Here is a 27579-nt window from a genome sequence, read left to right as displayed (position 1 = left end):
TGACACTTTATTATATATAAGAACATCCATCCCCAAGACATGCATATTAAGACTACAGCAGCTACCCAGGGAGTAAAACTCAATTTGTCACAACAATTTAGCCCCATTTGTAATCTCTGAGACAATTCTTGAGTTTCCAAGAACAAAGGCTTGAAACAAATTTTTAAAAAAAGAAAAAAAAAATACACATAAAAGAAAAGAGACTGAAGAAAGAAGACCATCAACCGAGAGTCATCAATTCAATCACTCAAGTCACGATTTCACATTCAGGAAAGTAGAAGGAAGGTTCATATATTTGTGGTCACTTTATATCTATATATACATATATTTTATTTGTCATCACAATGACTATACTGGCTTGACTCTCCTTGTGCTTGGGTCAAGATTGTGAGTGACACCAATATTTTAGAAAGACATTAGAGCTTCGATCTAAGGATGCATATTTAGAAAATCCGTACATTCATTCAATTATGAGTATAATAATATGTTGTCTGACGTTGGTTCTGCTGTACTCATAGCCATATGCACGGCAGCTAGTATTACTTCAGCCATAGTTTTCCTTACCTTACTTGCATTTGCATGCTTTCATCGTCGTGAGACCCAAAAACACCAAACTGAGGCAAGAGCAATAAAAAATGGGGATATTTGCTCAATATGGAATTACGATGGAAGAATTGCATAGGAAGACATCATCAAGGCAACAAACGACTTTGACATCAAATATTGTATTGGAACCGGCGGTTATGGTAGCGTATACAGAGCTCAGTTTCCAAATGGAAAATAGTTGCCTTAAAGAAACTCCATCGTTTTGAAGCAGAGGAACCAGCTTCCGAAAAGAGTTTTAGATATGAGGTGCAAATGTTAACTAATATACGGCACCGAAACATAGTGAAGCTTTATGGGTTCTATTTGCACAACAAATGCATGTTCCTGGTGTATGAGTACATGGAAAGGGGAAGCTTGTTTTATGCCCTAAAAACTGATGTCGAAGCTGTTGAATTAGGATGGACTCGGAGGGTAAACATCATTAAAGCAATAGCTCATGCTCTATCCTACTTGCATCATGATTGCACACCTCCTATTGTTCACCGAGACATATCTAGCAACAACATTCTATTGAACTCTGAATTGGAGACTTTTGTCTCTGACTTTGGCACTGCTAGACTGCTATATTCAGATGCATCGAATCAAACAGTAATTGCAGGCACTTATGGATATATTGCCCCAGGTAGCAAAGTAATTTCTTTCATGTGTACTTATGCTTTCAAAGAAAGAGGGAAAAATAATCTAAAATGTTTAAATATATTTGTGATTATCATTTTTTTTTTCAAACTCAATTATTGATGACAGATTCAACATTTCAAAGAATCATACCTCATTAATTTCATAAAAGAGAAAGTGAAGTCTATGATTATTTATTTATTTATTTATTTATTTTTTGTTTGTGCAGAACTTGCCTACACTATGGTTGTGACTGAAAAGTGTGATGCTTATAGCTTTGGGGTGGTAGCACTAGAAACAATCATGGGAAGGCATCCAGGAGAACTCCTCTCATCATTGGCATCACGATCTGCTCCAAACATAATGCTAACTGATGCCTTAGACCCACGCCTTCTGCCTCCAACTAATCCAGTGGGTGTAGGGAACATTGTTCTAGTTGCTATGATGACATTTGCATGTGTGCGTTCTGAGCCATGATCTCGCCCAACAATGCAATGCGTATCTCAAGAATAAACTCGATGCTTGAGTTTCCCATAAAAGAAAAATGTCCATTTAGAAATGTTTAGTATCATATTTTCTTCGGACCTTGTTGTTACGACTATTATGTATGAGGATTGCTATATATTATCAAACCTCAATCGTTATTTTTTTTTTATATATATTTATTTAAAATATGTTTTCCCTGCCAAGCCATAGAAAAGAATGTTCCCCTCTAGATCTTGTAAAATTTGAGTTCTGGTAATCTCTCATACTTGAACAAGATGCATCAATCTCTCATACATCCATATTAACAACTCTGATTTTTACTACAATTGGTATGCTTCCACCACATTTCATAACGGAACACAGTACACAACCCAGTTACATGGGTGTGGGACTCTGTATTCATAAACTTTTGCTATGAAAAAGAACAGAAATGGAAAAAAAAAATGATGCCTATGAACTCAATGTTTTAGTTGTCACATTATTATGAGTGAATTTAGGAGTGATAATTTAAAATTTCAGTGTTGTCTACTGTTTCTAACATATGGGTTGACCCCAGCCTGTTCGACTTCCATTGCCATGAAGGTTGGGATCTTCTAATAACTAGTTAGGATCATTTTTTTTAACAATTTAGAAATTGATTTTTTTAAGCCTTATATATATACTAAATTGATGCAAAAGATAAATTATAATAATCTGGAGAATAATTTACCTGATTAAAAAAATACAAATACAAGAAATGAGAATCAAGAAAGAAAAGATCAAGAGGGGGCAAGTCATGAAAATTTCGAAGATGTGGATGGATGAGTTGCTTTAATAAAATGAAATGCAACTTGTCCAAATTATTGTGCCGGTTATGTGTGGGTTGGGGTAAGATTTTCTATGGATTTTTTTGGGCTCAAATTTTTAGTTTTAAATTAAGTTAAAATGTAACTTGTCAAAAATTAATGTGATGGTTAGTGTGCCAACTGTCATGTATCGATTCATTGATAATGCAAGTTTTACACCAAACATCTTGCAATTCTTATCACATCACTTGGGTTGGATTCTTGGACATAAGGCAAGCACGGGTATGCAGTACCACTCGTGGAGACGACTTCTTGGGATTGTCTGGTCTTTTGAAAATTTTATAGTAGTGTTATGTACACCCAATTGAATAGATACATGACTCAAAAAAATAAGAGTAGAGGCCTAGTTTGGAAAGTAGATTTTTTTTTTTTTTTGACTTATTGGCTTTTTTAAAAAAAAAAAACATACAAAAAAGTAGAGAGGTGTTGTGATCTCAAATAAGCCAATAAGCCAATAAATTAATTTTTTTTTACCTTCCCAAAACAGGCCAGAGTGAATTACATTGACCTCCATCACAAACACATGAGCTCCATTTATTTTAGTTTTTGAAAAGAGTTTTAAGTTGTATTTTGAAAAATAATGTTTTGAAAATTAAAAATTTGTTTGGTTATGAGTTTTGAAAATAATTTTAGGATGATTTGTAGTTTTATTTTTCTATTTTTATTTTTTTGTAGTTGAATAAATAGGTGTGAGAAAAAAATTGATTGATTGATGTGTAGAATGTGAGAAAATGAGAGAGGAGAGAGGAGAGGAAAAAATTGATTTATTTATTTATTTATTAATAAAAAAAACATAGAGAAGAGAAAAATAATAATTTTAAAAATTTATTAATCAAATATGTTTTTAAATTTTTTAATCTAAATAGTAATTTAAAAACTAAATCAAATGCTGCCATGATGTTGGGACTGTTTGTTACAGCTTTTGGAGGTGATTACAGTTTATTTTGATTTTGGAATATATGCCAAACTGTTTGGTGCAACTTCTGTTTATAGCTTATTAGGTAGAAATAACTTAAATAAATTGAAAAAAAATTGATTATTTAGAAGGTGGGGTAAGAATACTTTCAGTTTTCACTTTCTGATTATCAACTTTTAATTTAAAAAAAACTCCATGCCGTTGTCAAAAATTAAATAGTATGCATGGCATAAGACCATCTCCAACGGTTCACCAAACTTGACATCAAATTTGAATTTTGGTGAAAAAGTCACTGTTTGGTGCTCCAACGGTTGCACCAAATCGGTATCAAATTGAGAATTCACCAAAAAATTCATCAAAGTGAGAACAGGCAGCAGCTTTCACCATTTCACTGTGCGTGACCGTTGGGGAGACCAACGGGTCGACCAGCCAGTTGACCAACCAGTCCACCGGTTCCCTTACAAAAATTTTGGTTCAAATACGTCAAAAGGTTCAAAGAGGTAAAAAAAAAAATATGCCTTACCGATGGACCGGCCGGTCGACCAACCGGTCGACCCCTGTTTTGATGCCCACCGTTAGAGCAGTCTGTATCAAAATGAGAAAATGGGTCTTTTTTTAACTGAAATTTGGTGAAAAATTTGGTAAACGATTAGAGATGCTCTAAGGGGTTGAAGCGAGTATGATTTAAGTTGTTAATTGTAGAAAAGTCATTCCGTTGTTGGTACGTTGCTCGACTTCTGAATAGATAGTTAGACCTAGTACTAGTATATAGAAGACCTTTGATAAAAATTGAAGTGCATGCAATCGGAAAAGAACATACACACATTACTGTGAACCTTCCTCGGGCATACATCATGATAGAAAGTGGACTAGCTTTTCTCTTGTTCACTTTAGCCTAATAATTGTAATTGTGTCCCGTTAAATACTAAACAAAAAGTTTTTTTCAAAAAAATTATCCTAACTATGAAAAATCAAATCATATGAAAAATAATAGCTACGTTGTTACATACATATATATATATATATATATATATATATAAAATAATGCATTAAAGTTGAAATATTGATGACTCATCACTATATATAAACTGACTGTTTATTTATAGAGAATCGTCAATAATAGATTATGCACATTATTTATTTATTGTAATAAATCAAAAGCCAAGAACGAAGGTCGATGAATCTAGGCCGTTGGATTTTACTTTGTATTTGGTCAAGCATCTCTGATGAAATCAGTATTCAGTCCATATACTTTCAATCAAAATCAGAGAAAAAAATATATAGACTGATAAATTTTTTAAAAGTAAAAAATTTACTCCATGTCAACGAAGTAAATTTACTCTTTTTGGAGTAAAAGTTCACCTTGTCCTTCATTCAAATTTACTCTAAAGTGAGAAAAAAAAAAGTTTTTAGGGACTAAAGTAAATAAGTAGCCCAACGTAAAAATAAAAAATAAAAAAATAAAAAAGTGTAATTCATCCAAAACAAAACTAGTCCTAAAATGAAAATTGAAAGTGGTAGTTTACATTATGGTGGTGCTACATACATCAATTAATGTACATATTAGTGTACCAACTAGTGTTATACCATTATTACTGACCCTACCTATTATACAAATTACAAATACTCAAAACTTCTAAAATTATGTCACATCATCTTTTAGTATACTAGTTAATACATTAATTAGTACATATATTCTTTAGATGGTAGGAAAGCAAATTCCATAATTAAGATGACTTTCGGGGTGGAGACTGAAATGCAACTTGTCCAAATTCTTGTGATGGGTGTTCCCCTCCTAGGGGTTGAAGAAAAACTTTACTTAAAATTTGTCAAGAAAATTGTTATGAATAGAAAAGTGCAATATATGTGCAGAAAACGTTGATGTTTTAAAAATGATATATAAATTTAATAATTGTGTAAATATATGTTTTAATAATGTGTAAATTTAATAATTGTGTAAATATATGTACAGAAATGGTTGATGTTTTAATAATATGTAAATGAGATGCTTATAAAATATATAAAAGAGAGTTATCTTGGAAATTCTAATTAATTATCAAATAATTGAGTTTGAAAATTTAATATAATTTAGATCTAAAAGTGTCTGCATTTGATAATAATTGAGGTACACAATGGAAATGGCTCGGAAACATTATAGTGAATCATACTTGAAACAAAGCCGACCCTAGGCTAAGGCCACTAAGACTTGTGCCTAGGGCTCCCAAATTTTGGTCTAAAATAAAGTCCCAAATTTATTAGTTTTATATTAGATTAAAAGTTCAAAATCCAATCTTTTTTTATTGTGTGAAACCCAGTCTAAAAGGCCCCTAAAAAAAATGTTGAGCCAAATTAATATATATATAATCATTGTTAGGCCCAATTAAAATTTTATATGATTAGTCCAAACAAATATATATGATATAATGAGTGGTGTTTTGGAAGAAAGTAAAAAGTTGACTTTTTAGCTTTTTTCACTGTTTTATGTGAGTCCAGATCACCTGCCATAGTTTCCTGTGGTGGTTTCCAAAACGACATCGTTTTGCCTAAAATGATGTCGTTTTGTTTAGTGTTTTTTTTTTTTTAATTCAAAATTTTCATTTCCCCCACTTTTCTCCTCTATTAATCTTCTTTGCTTTGCATCATCGATCTGTTTCAGTCAGTGAACCCTAGCAGAGAGAGAGAGGTAGAGATGAGAGAGGCCACTGAAAGTCGGAGTAAGGAACTGAGAGATAGACGGAGAAACGAATGCGAATTGAGAGACGAAAGAGCTGGCGGAGCAACGCAAAGGATGTTGGGCGACGGTGAGTCCAGCGGCGACGCGATGGCGGGAAGGCAAGATTGTGGTGGCGACGAGGTCTATTTCATCATCATTGTCATTTCTTGTTGTTATATACATATATATATATATATATATATATAATTTAACTACAACAGATCAATCATCAAACCCAAGAATCAAACCCATTTCAAAAATCAATAACAAATCTAACCCAAGAATCATATATATATATATATATATTTGATTCAGATTATTGGGGATTCATATATAAATTAAATAGGACCTCTTTGATAGTGAATCACATTTATTTGTATATATTATTTTCTGGGGATTCATATATGATTTTCTTCCATTTTATATATATATATATATATATATATATATATGTATGTATGTATTTATGATTCATATTTGTGCAATTTATATATATGAGAGAGATGTGTCAAAAAAGTAAGAACAGAGAAATTGATTTGCAGTATTAATGCGTAGCATAGCAAGGATGAAACATATATCCCCTGCAAATGCAGCACTAAGTAAATGTGCACAATATTTACATTTTGCTTTAAATGCAATTGTACCATCAGGATTATTGGTAGATATTTTTTCCAAAATGTTCTGAAACAGTACTAGTTGTGCCCCTAGATGATAATCCAACTATTGGAAAAGGAATATTAGAAGGAGAATCAATCGATTCATGTTGTGTAGTATATGTATCAACATTGACATAAACATTAGGAATATTAGGATCCATAGTAATGTAAGTAAAACAGTATATAAGAATTAACAATTAATTTAAATAATGTGTAAATACAACAAGTAAAAAATAATAATTAATATATATGCACAAATAATTAATGAAAAAAATGAGTAGCTAGTAAATTTAATTAAACAAATTAATGTTACAGGCTGGGGAATGCGATACAAAAATTAGTTTTTTCTAATAAAAGTTTCTTGTTGCACAATTGCAATTATCACTTAGGGATGACACTTCAAAATTAATTGAGAGTTGAGAGAGATTAAGAGTTTAAGAGAGATTAAGAGAGTTTAAGAGAGAGAGAGAGAATTATTTGTGAGATTTATTTTGGAAAAGGGAGGATATTTATAGTAGTGTGAAGAGTGAAGTAAATTTATAATATATATATATATATATATATATATGTATTACCGTTGTAGTAAACGGTAATATGACCATTTGAATATATATATATATATATATTTTTCATTCATATTTATTATTGGCCGGCTAGACAAGTTTTTGGTCGGGAAAGGAAATTTGGCCTGGCGGTTGTCCGGCCAGACGTATGGGAGGACGACTTCAGTTCTGTCGGCTACAATAGTTAATTTTCAAAATTTAACTTCACAACGACCATCTCCTGAACGAAAAGAAGGAATGGGCCATGTCAGAAAGAACAGAGCATTGAGCTCTGCTATACATATAGAGCAACAGAGCTCTTGCTTGCACTGCCATATTTATCTAATATTATTTGCGATAATTATCTAATTTTCCTACTGTTCTAATTGACATATTAGTTTGTAATTTTTATTGGAGATTATTTATTTTAATTTGAAGAAACCTAATTCACCCCTTTCTTAGGTTGATTTTTGGGTAGCAGGTTGAAATATATATATATATATTTTTTAATTCATTCATTGCAAGGAAATGACATTGGCTGTTGTGTTATTTTGTTTTGTTTTGTTTTTGTTTTTATTTTTTAAAAATTTTTGCCAAATCAATCTTTTATTTTTTGTATTTTTTTAATTATTTAACCATTGCAAGTTGTTTTTTATTTTTATTTTCTGAAATTTGACCATCGGGTGGGCTGGGTCGGGGCCTGGATTTTTTTTTGGGTCGGGTTTGGCCTCAAATGAAGGGCCCAGGTCCAGGCACAAGGTATTGGGCTGGGCTTGGACCCTGGCCCACATTGGGCCTCAGACGGGTTTCGGGCCTCCCACTAGCCTCGGGCCATTTTTACACCCCTACCTATCTCAAAATTTTTTCACCTGCCTGAACTTGCTTGTTTTTAGGTTCAAGCTATTCAAAATTAAACACACAATTTTATCTTCAATTGCCCAAAACTAATATATTGCACCTTTTGAATATAATATATATATATATATATATATGTATCTCAAAAAAATTACAAATATAAAACACAATATAAAATTTTGGTTGAGTCATATGTACCAAGTAACAAAATATACTACACCGTGATATGGTTTAATTCGAATTGTAGAAAGATTTAAAAAAAAAAATCAATATTTGATAATATTTCATATTTATTGTATAATTAATATATATCAACAATAGAATTGGGGTCTGGTCAAGTTAGTCGGGTTGGCAGAGCTTAGGCTCTGTCCAAATTTAATTAATTGAGTTTTTAAATTTTAGTCCAATTCGCAACCAAAAGTCTTAAAATTCTGTGGATTAGAGTTGCTTGGATTGAACTGTCCCAAGTTATATTCCTAATTAAGAATAGTGAAGTTAGAAGACTATTAAATTTGTGAGGAGAAAAGACAAATAAAATGGAAAGAGGAAAGTGATTTTTCTATGTTATTTTTTTCTCCTCTACAATTCTAAATGCGACATAAATTTCAATCTCAATGGTGGAATTGGAGCAGAATTTGAAGAGAAAATGTTGATAGGGTTGGGATGTTATTGCGAGGTAATTGGGAATTAGAATTCTTGGCTTGCGATGCCAGTGCTAGGAAGTTGGAATATTGAATTCTTGAGGAGACGAAGAGGAATTGGTCATCGAGTCGTCCTTTTTTTGTTTTTACTTCTGATGAAGAAAATTAGGCACACATATCCCCTTGACAATTTATTACCAAATACCAAAGACATCCATGTGCTTCTTTTCTATGTGCCTCATATATATAAATTGTTGATGAGAGATTTAAAATTAATATTTGTATAGCGATCCCGGGTTTACCCTTGTTGTACAGTGATCCGGACATGTGTCCGTGGATGTTGGTAGTTGTTTATTATCTTGTTTGCATCCTCTTTACTTTGTACATTGAGTTATAGGATGTGTTGGGCAGGTTTGTTTCAGGTTGGTTGTGTTTGTGAGCCTAGTGTTGCTGCCCAGATTTTTGGACCTTCGCTCGAGCGAGGAGTTTGTCGCTCGAGCGAGAGTTGAGTTCGTGTCTGGTGGGTCGAACCAGAGTGGCTTCGCTCGAGTGAGCGCTTGCACCTGGTTCTGGACCTGAGGGTTGTGTTTCTTGGCTCGAGCGAGCTTTTCTTGGCTCGAGCGGTCTGGTTTGTTCTTCGCTCGAGCGAGGAGTTGGTCGCTCGAGCGTGCTTTTGGTTGCAGACCTGAAGGTTTGAGTTGCTGGCTCGAGCGAGCATTCTTTCGCTCGAGCGTACTTTTGAGTTTTTGGCTCGAGCGAGAGCTTCTTGGCTCGAGCGAGAGTTTTCTGTGTCTGGTCGCTCGAGCGACCAAGGCTTCGCTCGAGCGAGCGTGTTTTATATCAGCGGACAGTAGCGTTTTTGAACATCACTTTTTCACATTCTTTTTTTGATCAAACCTAGATCCGAGACCCTCTCTCTCTACACTTATATTCTCTCTAAGAATTGATCTCTCTAGAGTGTAAATCTAGCCTAGGGCCTTTGTTAAAAAGATAGAGGGCGTTGAGGGCTTTGATTTAATCTGAAAAAGTTGGGATTTGGAGCACGTTGATCTTTGAGTCTTCATCTCCTTTTTGGCTCAAACTTCGAGGTAGGGATATCCTACTCCTCTCTATGGATTTTGTCTTTAAATTTTGGCATTTTGAGATGTTGGGGTTAGTTTGGTAATTTTGTGAAAGTTTGGGGGCTTTTGTGTAATTTTACAAAAGTTGAGGTTTTATTCATAATAAACCTAAATGCATGTTTGGCATAGAGAAATGGAATAAATGTTAAGTCATTGATGAAAATGGGACCTAAGGGTTGAAATGTTAATTATGGGAATTGACCTAATTACATTGTTTAATTAATTGGGATAATTAATTGTGAGGAATGAGGAAATGGAATGTTGATTGAATATCCATTGTGCATTTATTTTCTGTTTAGAAATAACTGCTTTGGGCTATCGGTGGGGGATAGTCGTGATTGTTGTAGACAATGCATGATGATTAGGCAAACAGAAACTAATCAATGGAACGTGTCATAGAAGTTGACGGTTGATAGAATACATTAATTATATGTATTGTGTGATTGTATATAGAACCAATGTGTTTGTATACGTTATGTGTAGAGGAGGAGATGGGGGATGTACTCCGCGGTTTAGGGGAAGATGGGGGATGTACCTCTAAACCGGATAGTATTGGGAGAAGATAGGGGATGAACTCCGTAGATACAGCTCATATGCTTGTCTAGAGAAGTGAAGATAGAGCTAATATGCTTATCTTTGTGAAGTGTGGATATTGTTGTTATACATATCTTTAGAGAATGTGGGTAGTGCTTATATGCCTATCTGTTGAAAAAGGGAAAAAGAAAAGTAATTTGGACTCATAAGTCGTATGGCATAAATATGTGATTTATGTGATTGTATCAGTGTTGGCCATCTATCAATTGCTAATCTTTTAGTCATTGTTCATGGTTGGTTTAGTATATTTCTACTGGGTTGTGGCTCACCCTATATGGGAATATCATTTTCAGGAACAGGAAGCATGCCACCTCCAAGGACATAGCTTGGGAGGCTAGAGCCGGACAACTTTTGTCGTTTTACTTTTTGATGTATTACATGTAAATTCAAGCCAAGGGCTTAAGGTGTATGAGTTAGTACTCTTTTGTTGTAACCAAGTGTTAACTTGGAAAGTTGTAAGCCCATAGGGCATTTTGCTTTTGTTGTTAACATGTAATACTTATGTAATGAAACTCTCATGAATGAATGAATGTGGAACTTTTGTATATCAATGCATGTCTTATTTAATGGGTTTAACGTTATTATTTTGAGGGCGTTACAATTTGTGAATGAGCAAAAGGGACAGGTAGGTACTCAACAAGTGAAATATATATGTATATAGATTTTGAAAATCATTACATATGGTGGCCTTTGTTTATTATTATATATAGGTGAAAAGAAAATGGAGTGAGAAAAGTTTCCCTCTTTTGGTTTAGTTGACAAAATGAATAAATAATTGTCAAAATTTCAATTTTTTAGTTATTTATAAGAATGAATGTGTGTAAATAATTTCATTTTCTTTTCTTTTGATAATTTCAATATTTTAACATAACATAAAAGTAATTTTATCAATAAAAATATATCACTGATGATGCAACGATTCCTTACCAAATGAACAGAGATCAATCACTTGTGATAAATAGAGACTATATGGCTCCTCCTTAATCCCTAAGACCACGAAGGGGAAAGAGAGAATGAGAGATAACTCAAATTGAAAGTTAGTGTTAAAATGAATGATTTATCTTTTTGACTTTCGGTTGTATTTTTATAAGAAAAATATTTGGGAGCTCTAAAGGATTCTAGGGTATGGGCTCTACTCATTGGTGTGATGTTTTGGCATTGTTTTTTTTTTGTTTTTTTTGTTTTTTTTTTGAATTTTGCACATCATTAGAACTTAATTAGAACTCCAAAATTAGAGAACATATCATTACTGTTTTTATAATAGGTCTCTCACTTAACAGAGTTACCTAACAAGGCTAATGACTTGAGTCATCCTGCTAGGTAGATTTGACTAACCTTATTTGTGTTGACTTTATTGGGTTATTTTGCAATGGTTCATATGTCTTGATTCAACTGAATATACATCCATCAATCATAGTGCAATTTACGCAAAAAAAATTACATGTCATGGTCTAGTTTTTGTTGTAATCAACTCATTCTTTTTAACATAATAAGTTTGCGAGCGATTTTCCGATCACACAGCCCAACTTAGTACTCAACTAGAGAACACCGGCAGAATAGATTAAGTCCGAACGACCTGCAACAGAAAGAAGAGTTTCCGGCGGTGGCTCGTCCACCCGGGGGTACTCCGACGATCAAGTCAGTACTCAATATCTCTCAAAGATAATCAATAGTGCTTTACTCACTAGACAGAATATCAAAAGCCTCAAAGACATACCTTAGACCCATAAGGGTGCCTCTCTTTTATAGCCAACATAATCCTAGTCCTAATAGAAGCCTAGCTCTAATGGACTTAGGATTACTGCTAATCTTGGACTCCCAGTAGGATTAGGATAAACTCTCTAAGAGTCTTATCTTTACCCAAACTGAAGTCTTCTCTTATTCTAGGACTCTTGTCCCTTATCCGCTTATCTCAGATTCTGACATCTTCGCAGATAACCTCGGCTTAGCCGAGATCATCTCGGCATCATGACCAGGACACGTGGCACCTCGGCTGGTACTTCGGTGACACCTCGACCACATTTTGTCATTCAAAAATTATGTCCTTACAATAAGCATAATGGCGAAGAAAAGTTATTTTAATATAGTTAATTTTAGAAAGCTTTGGACGTCATCTTTCTAAATATGAAAACATATAAATAAATAAAAAATTAGGAGAAGTGCACAAAATACAATGCATTTGTATGTTGTGTAGTTTAACTAAAAGATCCATTCATTTCTCTAACGTAAACACGCCATACAAATTAAGTCAAAACCTAAAATGACCATGCAAATGCAAACCCTAATTTGGGTAGCATTTGAGAAAATTTGTAACACTACAACTACACATTTTTTAATTTTTTCTTTTTTTTTTTACACAATAAAATAAGTATCTTATTGTATGATGAAAGAACATTATTCTCTCAATATTCTAAATTTAAAAAAAATAAAACAAAACATAACACTATTATTGAGAGAGAGAGAGAGAGAGAGAGAGAAAAAAAGGGGGGGGAGGGGGGCATTTTTTCTTTCTTTCTTTCTTTCTTTATTTGCTTGTTTGTTTATTTTTTCTTCATATGTAATACAAGATAATATAATTTGCATTATTTTCACCTTTACAGATGGGATATCTTTTTGTTACATACAATAAAGCAAAACATTGAAATCAAGAATCTCTCAAATTCGTCAAACTTAACGTTGTGTTTGATTGGTAGATTTAAGAAAAGATTCAGAAAATGAAAGGGAAAATGTATGTGAAATTAGGTAAAATATATATATATATATATATATTTTATTCACATTTTACCTACCTTTTTTCTTTTTCCTTTCCCTTTCTAAATCTCTTTCCAAATTTTCTAACTAAACACAATGTAAAAGCTAGGCACAGTTGCGTCAGTGACACCGAATGAGAGCACTGTGCTACTTCAACTTGGCAATTTCTTTCTTCTTCTTCTTTTTTTTTTTTTGTTTTTTTTTTCGTTTGTATGTGTCGCAACTATGAATAATTTTATTTATTATTTTATTTTATCGATCTCATTTGAGGTTCATATTCTTCTCATTGGAAATCCCCCTCTCAACCTCATGACTATAGCCAATGAAATTCATTGTATGAAGGGAGTATAAAAAATGGGATGTAGCTTATTTTCAGTTTAGTAATTGGATTGGAGGGTCTTAGGCGGACTTGGAGTGCTGCTATCACTATAAGAAATTGCATTTTTCATAACGCAACAAAATATGTTGCTACAAGGGAAAAATTGTCGGTAAAAAGTTTCGCCGACACAGAGAGCTACGTCGGCAACCCGTAGGTAAAAAGTGAGTCGGCAAAAGTTTTTATTGACAAAATTATCACTGCGTTGGTAAAAGTAATGTCTTTAGCAACAAACATAGTCGTCGGTAAAAGTCTTCATCAATTTACCTTGCGTCGATAAAAGTAGTTCAAATATAATGATCGTATGACACTTTTCCCGATACAAACTTGCGTCGGCAAAAAATATACTTTTAGCGACACAATATGAATCGGCAAAAGTAAACTTTTGACAACACATTTACGTCGGTAAATGTTGTCATTTGCCGACGATTTATTTGTCGATAAAGCTTTACTTTTGGCAACAACAAATTGACATTGGCAAAAAATACACTTGTAACAATATAATATGAGTGGGCAAAAATAAACTTTTGACAACATATTTACTGATAAGTTATTTGTCGAGAAAGCTTTACTTTTTGGCAACGACAAATTTGCAACGACAAAAATAAATGAAAATCATTTATATTTTTTTTAATAAGATTTACAGATTTACAAGAGACATCCTTCAGGCACCACTATTACAAACTAATAACATTGATATGAAATCACTTAAAGTTGATGTGTAGGCAAAAAATCACTGCTGATACTGCTTTTAGAAGCAGTGTATAAAACCTAAAAGGCTAAACTCACTAAAATAACCAAATACATCCAAATTGTGAACCCAAAGTCGAAACAGCAAATAACAAAATGAAAACATGAAACTAACAAAGACAAGCAAAACGGCACGACAATCACCCACAAACTTACAACAACCCATATGTCTAATGCACATTGATTACCTTGGCTTCCCTAAGCCCTTTTTCTTGTCCTTCAATGGTCCTCTTGGAATTTTACTGAGAACCTTGGCATCAAACACTACATACTGTTTCTTGATCTCGATCATTGTTTTCTCTGAAAATGAATCAACCTGGTCCTCGTACTTCAATACAGTACAGGCACTGTGTCTAGCAATACGAAAGCTGTTTCATCAAAATCACAATAATTAAGACTAGGTATAGTTTATAAACAAAAAACCTACATTTGATATATCAAAAAAAACCAAAAAAAGTTTGTTGCCATTACATATGTAGAGCAATGTCAAGAAATTGCAACAACTCCCCAAAATTAAAGATATTCACAAGCCATCAATCACCTATTCACCAAAACAGTCTCTTAGAAGACAATAATTAAACACACACATGCAATGATTCACTTCCAGCAGTGTTCCTCATTTTCCTGCCAAACTAAATCATAATACAGAGATTTTTCAAACATCTCTATATTATCTATATATTACCAAGTTTTTCCTCACCATGTTATATCAATATCAAGGATTCAAGGGATACATGGTAAACTATTATTCAGCTTCATTATTTATTTAATACTTATTTTTAAACAAGGAACCAATTGTGAGTATCTGTGTAAGTGGTGATACAAAACAATCACAAATTTCAAAAACCAGAAAACTGTAAATTTCCCAATTGAGTTTTTGGAATCAATGCCCCCTTTGAAAACTTAGATATCTTTACTACCAGCATCCCTCCTAAAGCTCTATAAATATGTTTACATTATCTAATTATTAAATTATGATATGTTTAATTTCCAGCCAATGGAAAGCCAACTTTGTTAATGGAGTTTTTACCAGCTCAATTGCATTGTGCAGTTTCTGTTGGGGAACAAGTACATATATTTTTATGTTAGTACTGCATCACATAATATAAATAATAATTACACAAGACAAGTGAAATTCCACCTCAATTAATAGTGGAAACAAAAACACATTTTAACTCAGCACAAGTTCCACATTAGAGTATGGCCATACCAAATTGAAGGAAACTGAATGGATTGAGATGTAGACAATCTCAATAAGACAATTCATGCTTGTGACAGTGCATCCGCAATTGCAGTGGGAATGATCCACTTCCAGCAGTGTTCCTCATTAGTCTGCAAACTAAACCACAATACAAAAAAAAAACATCCACTTCCAACAGTGTTCCTCATTAGTCTACAAATTAAAATATTACTAAAAATCAATTCACAAACCAACCATTAATTGTGTTAAAAAAAAATAAAAAAATAAAAAAGACCCTTAATTATGCAAACAGTTGATTGAGATTTTTCTTTTCCCAGACTTTCTTTCCTTTTCTCACCAAAAACTATCAATCCAAACAGAGTATAAATAATCTAGGATTTTTCTTGCTAAAACACATGGATTCTCATGGAATGTTAAAGAACTGACTCATCCATGGCCATTTCCACAGGCTTGGGATTCGTCCAAAAGGTATATTATATATATATATATATATATCAAACCTTCTTTGTATAAACATAGATTTGTAACCATTAATTTCATTTTCATGCAGGTTCGATTAGGCTCTGTTGCAGCATTTGAAACAGTTGATGGACTAGAGTCTCAATGTAGACACCCAAACAAACCCAACACTCAAATAGATCCAACAACCCATAACATTAATCCATCGATCAAAATTCTACGAACCCATAATTGAAATTGAAAATCTCAACCATAACAGCCATTACAGTGCTGTTATGGCACCTGATGGCCAGCAACATTTGGTGAGATGCGAATCGTGATTTGTGCCGCAAAACTGGAAACATAATTTTATAGCTTGAGATATTTCAATGGGCATATTCTCACTGCACAATATACTGTCCTCTAAGAAACCCTTTTTTATGAAAACAAAGTTAAAAATATAATGCAAGTAAAAGTACAATGACTGGAAAAATAAATTACATTAAAATTCTTTCCTTTTCCACCAAGATGGACCTGCCTACCTTCTCTCAAGAAGCAGGTCCTTCCTACTTATGGTTTCAATCCAACAGGAAAGCTATCAAAGCATATAGCAATATAACTACTTTTAAGCAAGTCAATACTCAAATACTGAATTCAGTTGCCACTAGATACTATCATTAGTTGAATTTGGTCCGAGAAAGCCCATAAACTCGAGCACATTTGGGTGGGAGCAATTAATCATAGAATGGAAACAAATTAGTTACCTCAATTCTAGCAATTGCTTTATCCATAGATTCACATAATCCCTCTGTATCATGACCACAACATTGCAAAGTCAGTAACATTTGGACTCACCACAGATCCCTGTCATAAAAGAAATACAATCACAATGCTCCTATTACAGGGCCTCAGTGTCCCGACATAAGCACATTAGTCTACACAACCACCCAGAAGAGATGTAGTATCAGTAAAACAAACATTTTTCTTGCATTCACATACCACCAAGGAAACAAAAAATGAACATTAATGGCATAAACATTAATGTACTATGACAGATAGAGACAGCAATGGCATAAACATTAAGCGAACATTAATGGCATACAACAGGAAAAGTAACAGTGTGTAGGATTCTTTTATTTTGATTTCTTCTATCACTTTTTCTCTATGCCTTTTTTGAGAGAAAGATTGGGGAAAGAATACACTACAGTGAGAAAAGCAGGTACCATGACAGATAGAGACAGCAATGGCATAAACATTTTTAGAAGAAGTGGATCCAAACTATTTGAATATGGGAAACAGAATAGCACAAAAGCAAAGCAGTATTAGTATAAAGATGTTACAAAAGAATTTAAGAAATACCTCAACAGGCCATCCATCCAGTTGCAGGGGGTGAAGAAGGTCAACCTTCAATGTGTTGGGGTTGATTGTATGGTAGAGAAGGGGGTATATGGCATCAAGGGTGGGTGGTGGTGATTCAAGGCGGTGTAGGTTAAGGATCATTTGTGTCAAAATCATCTATTCCTGATATAAAACATCCAATAGCTGAAACATCCAAGAAAGAAACAAAACTTCAAAAAACTCAAGCTTGGAAGCATACAGACCACACTATTAATCTTTCTTCTATTTAGGAGTGGTTTGAAATGTTCTAAATAAGTGCACTTTTTGACTTTTTATTAAAAAAAATGTGTAAAAAAGTAGAGAAAGTTGGTAGAAAAGTAAAAAAGAGATGTTGATAGAAATTGATTGATGTGACCCAAATAAGTGTATGTATGCAAAAAAAGTACACTTTTTTAGTGCATGCCAAACACCTACTTAATATAAAAGTACTAATTTAACATTGGAAATGTCAAATCCCTTCAAAGAAACAACTCTCAACAGCGACACTACTCTAAGACCACCACCGTTAAACTTGTATCACAAAGAACCTTTTTGCCTTCATAAAATTATATGAAAACAAAGATAGTAAAATGGTCAACGTGGACTTGCTGAGTAGGCAAAGTTTTTTATTTTGAATCTTTGAAGGTCCTACAAAAGAAAATTGACCATGAATAGGTATTAAACAGATAATGCCCATAAACAAGTACGTTAATTTGAATAATATAAAATTACCATCATTGTATTTGGCTGGACTTGAATCCTTCAACCACAAGCAAGTACTACAATGATGCCCTGGGCACTTGCATCTCATGCACAGCCTAATTTTAGGCTCGATGATGGCTCTGTTATATATGTTGGTATTTTACTTTCTACAGAAGATTCTCTGGCTTTAGTTGTCTACTTGACTTCCAGGCTTTTTCTCATCTTGATAGCATGTGCTGACCGTGGTTTCAAGTTTCAAGGCATTTACAACAATTTTCTTTGCACCAAGAATTTTGATCCTAGCCTCTCTTAAGGCACTTATAGCCACCTTAAAACTATACTCTGATGCCATCCCTTCCTCCACACAGTTAATCGCTTCTTGATATAAAACATTGTATTGCGAATTCTTGCCTCTCTGAGCATTTCCGTGCGTCTCAACAGAGGGTAGTACATCCAACATTGCCTCATTCTTGGCATTTCTTGTCCATCGAGTCATCGTATAGTGTGGTCGAAGCATAAAGATGTTGTGGCTTTGAATACTGCAAGCACGTGTCTACATAGTATTCCTTCAAACTCAAACATCAGACAACTACAAGTAACTTTTTGCTCAAACAGATCAAAATCAACCAAAAACACTTTATGTTCCTCATCAAATCTTGCTACCTCATATGTGGAAGTTGATCCATCGTTTCTACTTAATTTCACAGCAAAAACAAGTGATTCAAAAATTTCATCTTGGAATGTAGTGAACATTTTCCCCATGTAGATTTCAACCGCTTGTTTTTCTATAGGTAGTGGTGTCTTTAGGATTGGTTTCGTGTAAAATGTTTCAAACTCAGCCTTCGCTTCCTTTTCATATCGATCATCCAAAGCCTTCTCATATTGCTCTGCAAAATCTTGCAAGGTAGTTCTTGCATTTACGTATCCATCAAAAAGTGAGTTCACACTTCCAATTCGTTGAGTAGCATACATTCCTGCAAAGAATGTGTTTCTTACATATATTGGGACCCAAAGCTTGCGATCAATGTAAAGTGATTGAAGCCATTCATTTCCTATAAGATTGTACCTATCAAGAGGCAACTCCCACGAAGATCAAATTCTTCAGGTGTCTCACTCTTATTAATGCATTTATCAAATTCCACTTGAAATGTCTTTGGGAGTGCACTATATGCATGTCCCATTTCCTTTGGCATTTTGCTCATGATGTGCCACTTGCAATACCGAAGGCCTGATTCCGGGAAAACTCTCTCTACTGCTTTGCTTATGGCTGAATCATAATCAGTTATAATTAAGTTCCGTTGCCTTCCAGACATCGCTTCAAGCCAAGTTGTGAATAGCCAAATGAATGTCAATTCTGTCTCGTCTGCGAGCAATGCACATCCAAACAAAACAGACTGTTTATGATGATTCACTCCAGTAAATGGTGCAAATGGCATTTTATACTGATTTACTTGGTAAGTCATATCAAAGGCTACCACATCAGAAAAACAGTTGTAAGCAATCCTCGACCTTGTATCAACCCAAAACACACTGCTTAGCCTGTCTTCTTCGTCAACCTGAATTGCATAATATAATGCAGGATCACTTGCTTGTGTAATCTTGAAAAACCCGAGAAGACTTCGAGTGTCTATACCAAAGGTACTTAGCCTTCCTCTACCAATATAATTGACATGATTTTGTGATGCAAATACAATCGTGCCAAAACTATCACAATCTTCAGATAGAACATTTGGGGAAGTACTTGTGATGAACACAGGAGGGCTGAATGAGTTCATTGAACTTTGCTTTGGATTGAATTCCTGCTGATGAGATCGAAGAAAATGCTGCAAACCCAGAGGGACAAGCTCGTGATTATGATTCTTCTCTAATTTTGCTACATACCACTTTCCATTGTCCCGTTTCCTTACAGTCATCAGTGCCTTGCAACCTTCCCTAGTGATTGGCCAGGCACACCTCTTACAATCTTCTCCCGAATCCATCTTTTTCCCGCGTTTGTCTCTGTGGAAACCCTCGTTAGAACATCAAAACTCTCGGGAAATTATTGAGTTATCTTTCTTTGAACAGTAATACAAGTTCACACGAATACTAAACCCTGTTTGCTTAGCATAGGCATTGTAAAAGTTCCTCGCGTCCTCCTCAAATACAAACTCCATGTCCAATGTTGGTTCTACAATTGCACTGGCCGGATAGTTAGAATATTCAAGATTCAAGGAATCTGCACTCTTTGCATCATCCAAAACCATGTAAGCTTCAACATCTTCCACAACAACACATTCATCACCTTCGTCTTCCATAGACACATAAGAATCCACTAGTTCTCTAGTTTCATTGGACTGCTCCTCGTCCATGTTTCTTTGTTATTCCTGGCACTATATCACATTCCTGCACTGGATTTGTCAACAAGTTTCGAATTCAATTTGACAAAATTTTGTTTTTAATTTTGATAATTTATTGCAGAAATATGCACTACATCAATTCAAGTACAAAAAAGTATTTTTTTCTAGAAATATGCACTCCACCAAAAGTGTACTTGTCTAATGAAACAATTCAAATTACAAAAAATTTGTTGCACCATTATAGTAAATGTAACGCGGATGAAGGATGGATTAGGGCATCTCCAGACCTTACACTTTACCCATATCAAATTTAAATTTGAGTAATAAACCCCAAAACCCTAAGTTCACACTGTACGACGGCAAAATGGATCCATGCATGCACGTTAGTCATTACCGGCAAGTTGGTTAGCCACCGGCACAACGATGCCTTGATGTGTCTCATATTCCCAGCAAGTTTGGGAGAGCTGGGCTTGAAGTGGTTCGAAAGGCTCCCGGAAGGGAGTATCGAGGGGTGGCAACAACTAGTGGAGGCCTTTGTTACTAGGTTCAAGACCAATACTCGAACACCGAAGAAGGTCGACCACCTTCTGGGCATCAATATGGAGTCGGGTGGTTCGTTGAAGACATATAATGCAAAGTATTGGGAAACCTATAATGAGATCCTCGATTGCCCCACCAATTTGGCGATCGCCTAATACAAGTGAGGTCTACCAATCAGGCATAGGCTACGAGATTGGCTCACAATGCATCAGCCCACAACCATGGAGTCCATAATGGAGCGGATCAACGAGCACATCCAAGTTGAAGATGATGCCACCACCACTACCGAGAAGGCAAATCCGGTTGCGACGGATAGACGTGTGGCTGGAAAGGTTCACTTGGTACGGCAGGAGGATAACTGCCCTAATAACCGAGCTAGAGACCAACATCGCGGTTCAAGCCACAATGACAGAAACAAAAGCCGAGGAAATGACTGAGCTAATACTCCTCGCAACGAAGAGGAAGATGCTAAGAGGAAGTTGAGGGCGCGAACTGGCATCACCACAGTCTTTAAGATCTCATTTTATCGCATCCTGAGTGAAATCTGAGGTGAGTCATATGTTTATTGGCAGGAAAAATTGGGAGACACACAGAGGGGTTTCAATTCGAGGTATCGTTGCACCTTCCATGAAGAAAGGGGGCACCGAACGGAGAACTGCATGTGACAACCCCGACTCATGGTTAATGCTAATTCATGATTAAGCATAATAAGTAAATGATTAAGATGAAATTCTAAATTAATTATGCGAGTGTGTTGTTTTAATTGCATTCTTATCTGTTGGATATAGAAAGATCTGTTCATGTCTTGAGTTTGATTTGCGAGTTGACAGCCTTATCGGTAACCGATTCAGAAATTGACTTAATTTATATGCTAATTAGGATTTATAGAATTTTATGATTGGTTTAATTAAAATTTGGTTCGGAATGATTAAATTAGAATAAATAATTCTAATGAATTCAACCTAAGGTAATTTCATGTTTGCCATTAAGCGGATACCTTCAAGACCATTGTTTTGTTTGCTTTACTTCATATATGTTTGACACACCATTAACCTCCATCTTCTTGCATAAAACGTGAGAGAGAAGAGAGTAGGAAGAAATCAATTTCAACAAGAGAATTGCTTGAGATTTAGGGGAGATTGAAGGGGACTTGCAAAATTGAGCTACCACACTTGGAAATTCAAGACTTAAGGTAGAAATTCACCCCCTTTTTATTGTGAAATAGAGTTGTTTAATGCATGGGTTCATGGAAATTAGGGACTAAAGTCAAAAAATAGCCTAAAGAGTAGATTTGAGAATCAATTCATGCATGCATGTCCATATAATGGAATTTTGAAGTTGTGTTCATGAAATTTTCTCATGCATGTCATAGATTAAGTTTAATCATGGGAAATCATCATGTTTTCTATCAATTTTCCAAGTTTGATCATGTTTTGAAGTAATGGAGTTCAAGAGAATCCTTGTATGTCATGTTTTTGAAACAATCATAAAGTTTAAGTTGAATTTGTGTGCGATTGGTGTACTTTTAGGCTTTGATTTTATGAAATGATCTTTAAACCATGATGTGTTATGAGTTTCTAAGTGTTTTCCAAAATTTTGTCACAAAAGGATAAGTTTTGGAATATTGAATCCATGGTTTGAACTTTGGGAGCAAATCTGGAAAACCCAGAATTTTGCTTCCACGCTCGAGCGAAGCATTTCACGCTCGAGCGACCACCTTCATTTTCGTACTTTCGCTCGAGCGACAAAAGGCTAGCTCGAGCATAAATTACATGCTCTTAGGTGTTGGTGCGTCTGGAAGTACACTCGAGTGACGAGAGTTACACTCGAGCGAAGAACTGTGTCTCATGCTCGAGCGAGCGTCGAGCAAGCGTCGGGCGAAGATTTCTTACAACCAAAACCTTTCACATTTTTGCAGACCACTCGAGCGAAGGAGTCTACACTTGAGCGACCACTCACATTCGGCATGCTCGCTCGAGCGAAGGAAGCTACGCTCGAGCGAGACCCCTATTTTCAGCAAGTTTTGAAAAATATTTTTAAGTACATTTTTGCATCCTCATTTTATTCGAGGCATTCCTAGGCCATGTTTAAGACATCATAATGAGGATAATGAATTAGAACCACACCAACACAAGCAGAAAGATCAAGTTATGAATTCCGAGTGTGTAATTTAGTATATGTTCGTTCTGTAACTGTGTAGGGTACGCGCCTCAAGGAAGCTGAATAGCCTGCTTACAGCCCTGTTATCTGTAAGTAACAATGCTGTAAAGATATATTCAAATTGTATCTATTCTCTGAACAATAAATTATATTGTTTCTAAATGGTTACTTCCTATCGATTGAATGATGATCCTCTTTGAAATTGTATTCGTGGCATCCATAGCGTATTGTTATTGTTATTTATATTGCTACTGTTACAGAGATCTCTGTCAGTTCCAAATCTTAGAACTATTGTTATTATATGATGGCCATCAATTGATTGTTCGGTCTTTTAAGACCTAGTGTATTGTTGCTATTGGATGTACCACGTATGACCTAAGTGAATATGATAGATCGAATTGATTGAATTGAATGATTGATTGACAAATGATATTGATTAAAAATGTTCTAATGCTAATCAACTGTTTTGGAAATTGAAGGACATCATTCTTAACCTCTTTACACATTTGTTATTCACTAGGCTATAGTTCACAGTTTATATATATATATATATATATGTAGGTGGCCAAGCACCGGACCAAAGCTAGAGGCGCCGACCCAAGCTCTTGTTTTGTCAAGCCAGCCATTGTGCCTCACATCGAGGTCCTAAACCTACACGAGTTAAGTGTAACAACCCTCATACTGTTTACTGATTAATGACCGATTGATCACCGATTACTGTTAAACGAGACTGATAATGACTGATAACTGACTGATAATTGAACTGATTAAAAGTACTGAACTGACTGACTGAAACTGGAAACCGAATTGATTGAGTATATGTTAGTTAAATTGCATTCTATCTGTTTGATTGTATGATTATCTGTTCATACTTATATGTTTAAACTGCTAATTGAAGGCCTTATCGGCGGCCGAATTAGAAACTGATTGATGTTTAATGATCATCATAATTTATGTGATTTTGTGGTGTATTTACCTGAAAACTGATTAGGTATGATTAAATTAGATTAAAATATGCTAATTAAAGAGTTGGACTTAATTACCGTTTTGCCCTTGAGTGGGCCACTACCTCTACACTTTGAGCTCATTATACTTGAGCCAAACACATTTGCTCAGCCATTTCTTCTTGTTCTAGCCGAATTTAGAGAGAGAGGAAGTGAGAGTCTTGAGTTCATTTCAATATTGCTTAGAATTTGAAGAGAATTGAAGGTTGATTGTTGCTTTGTGGTCCTACACTTGGAATTGAGGCTCTAGGTAAGGGAACTCAACCTTTATTGATGTGTTTGAGCTAGTTCTTGCATGAGTCATGCTTCATTGTAGAACTAAGTCATATTTTGGTTTATTGTTGTTGATTTGAAGCTCATTTCATGCATGCATGTTTGTATTGTAGATGTTTGAGTTGTTTTCATGGCAAAGGGTTACATGCATGTTCATAATCATGTTTAAGTCCATGATTTCACCATGTTTTGAAAAGAATTGGCTCCTGAGAGCATCAAATTGAAGCTTCAAAATGGTTTGAATTCATGCATGTTTGCATGTTCATCTTGTGCTTGAAAAATGGTTTAAATTGGGTTTGAATTAAACACCCTTGGGCTTTGATTTCTTAAAATTGAGCTTTGAAACATGATATCCTATGTGTTTATAAATGTTTTCCAGAAAATGGGCCCAAGAGGATTGGTTTTGATGCTTTTGAGCTTGGTTTTGGACCTGGAGCTCGAATCTGGGATTTCCAGATTTCCGTCGTCCGCTCGAGCGGGGGAAGTGCCGCTCGAGCGGGAAAATCGAGCTTCCAGCATCTTGCACTGTTTTACAGTCCGCTCGAGTGGAGGATTGGGCGCTCGAGCGGAGTCATGTCTCAAGCTCGAGCGGGCGTCGAGCGGGGATTTCACCCATCCAGTACCTTTACAGTACGCTCGAGCGGGAAAGTTTGCGCTCGAGCGAGTACCTTTGTTTGCCTGTACGCTCGAGCGGGGAAACCTGAGCTCGAGCGGGACTCTGTTTTTCTGAAAATCCTGAAAATGCTTTTAAATGTGCATTTTTGCATCCTCATCCCATCCTAGGTATTCTTAGGCCTAGTTTAAGGCATTTAGATGAGGATATCGTTGTAGAACACACCAAGGCAAATTAGGGATTAAGTTATGATATTTCCCAACTGTGTAGCTTAGTGTGTGTTCAACCTGTGAACTGTGTAGGGTTGGCAACTGGGGAGACACGCTCTAGCATACTGTAGCCAAGAACTCTGTGAGTAACAATTGTGTAAAGATATGTTCAACTGATATCTTTTGAATACTGAACTGAACTGTTTACTGAACTGGTATTATTTACTGAATGAATGTATGTCCTTTATTTCTGAACTGTACTGTGGCATCCTTAGTACTTACTGTTTACTGTTACTGTTACTGCGACAGAATTCTCTGTCGGTTCCCTCGTGGAACCACTACTGTTTACTGACTGATGGCCATCATTACTGTTCGGTCTTTTAAGACCTACTGTTACTGTTATGCTAATGGATGTACCACATATGACTGTTTACTGTACTGAACAACTGAAATACTGATTGAATTGAACTGTTTTCATCACTGTAAGGACATTCATTCTAAACCCCTTTACGCATTATGTTATTCACTGGGCTTTAGCTCACTGCTTATATATATATGTAGGTGTACAGGCACCAGATCGGAGCTAGGAGCGTCAGGGTAACTCCAGTTTTGTCAAGCCAGCCTATGTGCCTCACTGCGAGGTTCCGAGTTGCCATGCTATGGCTTGGGGGTGTTTTGTTTGTTTTCCCCCGTCTGTTTCCATACTGTTTGGACTACTGTACTGTTATAAAGGGATTAGGTCCCTGTACTGAGTGACTGTAAATTCTGTATAGACCGTACTGTTTTGTATAGACTGACTGTCCACTGCACCGCTATCTAGGGTAGAGTCCCTAGTTTGAATGAATGTAAATATTGTGCATACTGTTCTGTACTGTTTATGTATTAATGCATGAAAAATCTTTTTGGCATACAGACTGTCACAGCTCATTGGACATTGTTTAATTACTGTATTGGCTTCCGCCAGGCCCTGTACTCTGTTTTGCTGTATTACTGTTAAGCAGGCCTTCGGTAATCTTGGATTACTGGCCGGTTACGGTGCTAAACCCATAGGGCCGGGTTTGGGTCGTGACAGAGTGGTATCAGAGCGATACTTACCACGAGTTATACCGCACACACGTGTCCAAATGAGCTATAGGGTGTCCTAGAAAAGTGATTAGGGCATCTCATGAGCATGATAAGTGTGTGGTTATGTTATGACTGAATACATACTGACGTGGTAAACTGTTAAACAAATGACTGCTTATGTTTAAAACTGTTATAACTGCTTATAGTGAAATGGACAATGCAAATGAACCTGAATCCTCGTCTACTGAGGCAAGAATGGAAAGAATGGAAAGAATGATAGAACTGATAACTGCTAGACTGGAACAACAACAGAACCAACCGCCCCCACCTCCTCCTCCTCCTCCGGTACAGCCGGAACCTAATGCGAATATGGATGATGGGGATATTATTGCTCTCACCCATAAATTCAGCAAGATGAAACCGCCATCCTTTCAGGGAGGCCTCGAACCGTTAAAGGCTGAAGCTTGGGTGCTTGAAACAGAAAATTTTTTTGAAGTGTTTCCGTGCTCGGAAGCGAATAAGGTATTGTTAGCTACCTTCACCCTCCAAGAAGAAGCTAGAAGGTGGTGGATGTTGATCCGTGATACAAATACTGTTATGACTTGGGCTCAGTTCAAGGAGTCCTTCTTTGAAAAGTACTTCCCTCAGTGTGTCAGGGATAGGAAAGTGACTGAATTTGAGCAACTGAAACAGGGCACCACGTCGGTTGCCGAATATGAAACGAAATTTACTGAACTTGCCCGTTATGCACCGCACATGGTGGATACTGAATATAAGAAGGCCAGAAAATTTGAAGGTGGCCTTAATGTGGCAATACTTGACCGGATAAATGTTTTGAAATTACCGACTTTTGTAGGTGTTCTCGACCGGGCATTGATGGCCGAGTCGAACATTGCAGCAGTGAAACAATCTGAAACACCAACAACTGAATGGCATGGTAAAAGGCAGGGTTTCAAATTCAAGAAAGGCAAGCACAACCCAGCCAATAAGAAACAGAACACGGGATCAATGACTAGCCCCAGCCAAGGGAGTGGGTTCATTCCACCCTGCTCTGTATGTGGTAACAAGCATAAAGGGGTTTGTCACAAATTATCTGGAGCCTGTTACAGGTGTGGCAAGGTGGGCCACATGGTTAAAGATTGCCCTTCTGCTCCTCAAGGCAATAGCAAAGCTGCAGCCAGCGGCGCAGCATCA

At 35.6% G+C, this 27579-nt stretch overlaps 2 pseudogenes across 1 annotated transcript; one reads left to right on the top strand and one right to left on the bottom strand.

Moving 5' to 3' along the window:
- Positions 1-836: 836 nt before the first annotated feature.
- LOC114315919 (MDIS1-interacting receptor like kinase 2 pseudogene) lies at positions 837-1698 on the top strand (annotated as a pseudogene). Its single transcript, XR_014364759.1, has 2 exons — positions 837-1228; positions 1451-1698. The product of XR_014364759.1 is annotated as an MDIS1-interacting receptor like kinase 2 pseudogene (transcript).
- Positions 1699-18345: 16647 nt separating this feature from the next.
- On the bottom strand, positions 18346-20602 carry LOC145822905 (protein FAR1-RELATED SEQUENCE 5 pseudogene; annotated as a pseudogene).
- Positions 20603-27579: the final 6977 nt, after the last annotated feature.

Source organism: Camellia sinensis, chromosome 1 (assembly GCF_055761805.1).
Source record: "Camellia sinensis isolate YWXY chromosome 1, ASM5576180v1, whole genome shotgun sequence".
Lineage (NCBI taxonomy): Eukaryota > Viridiplantae > Streptophyta > Magnoliopsida > Ericales > Theaceae > Camellia > Camellia sinensis.
This window is presented reverse-complemented; position numbering and strand designations above follow the sequence as displayed.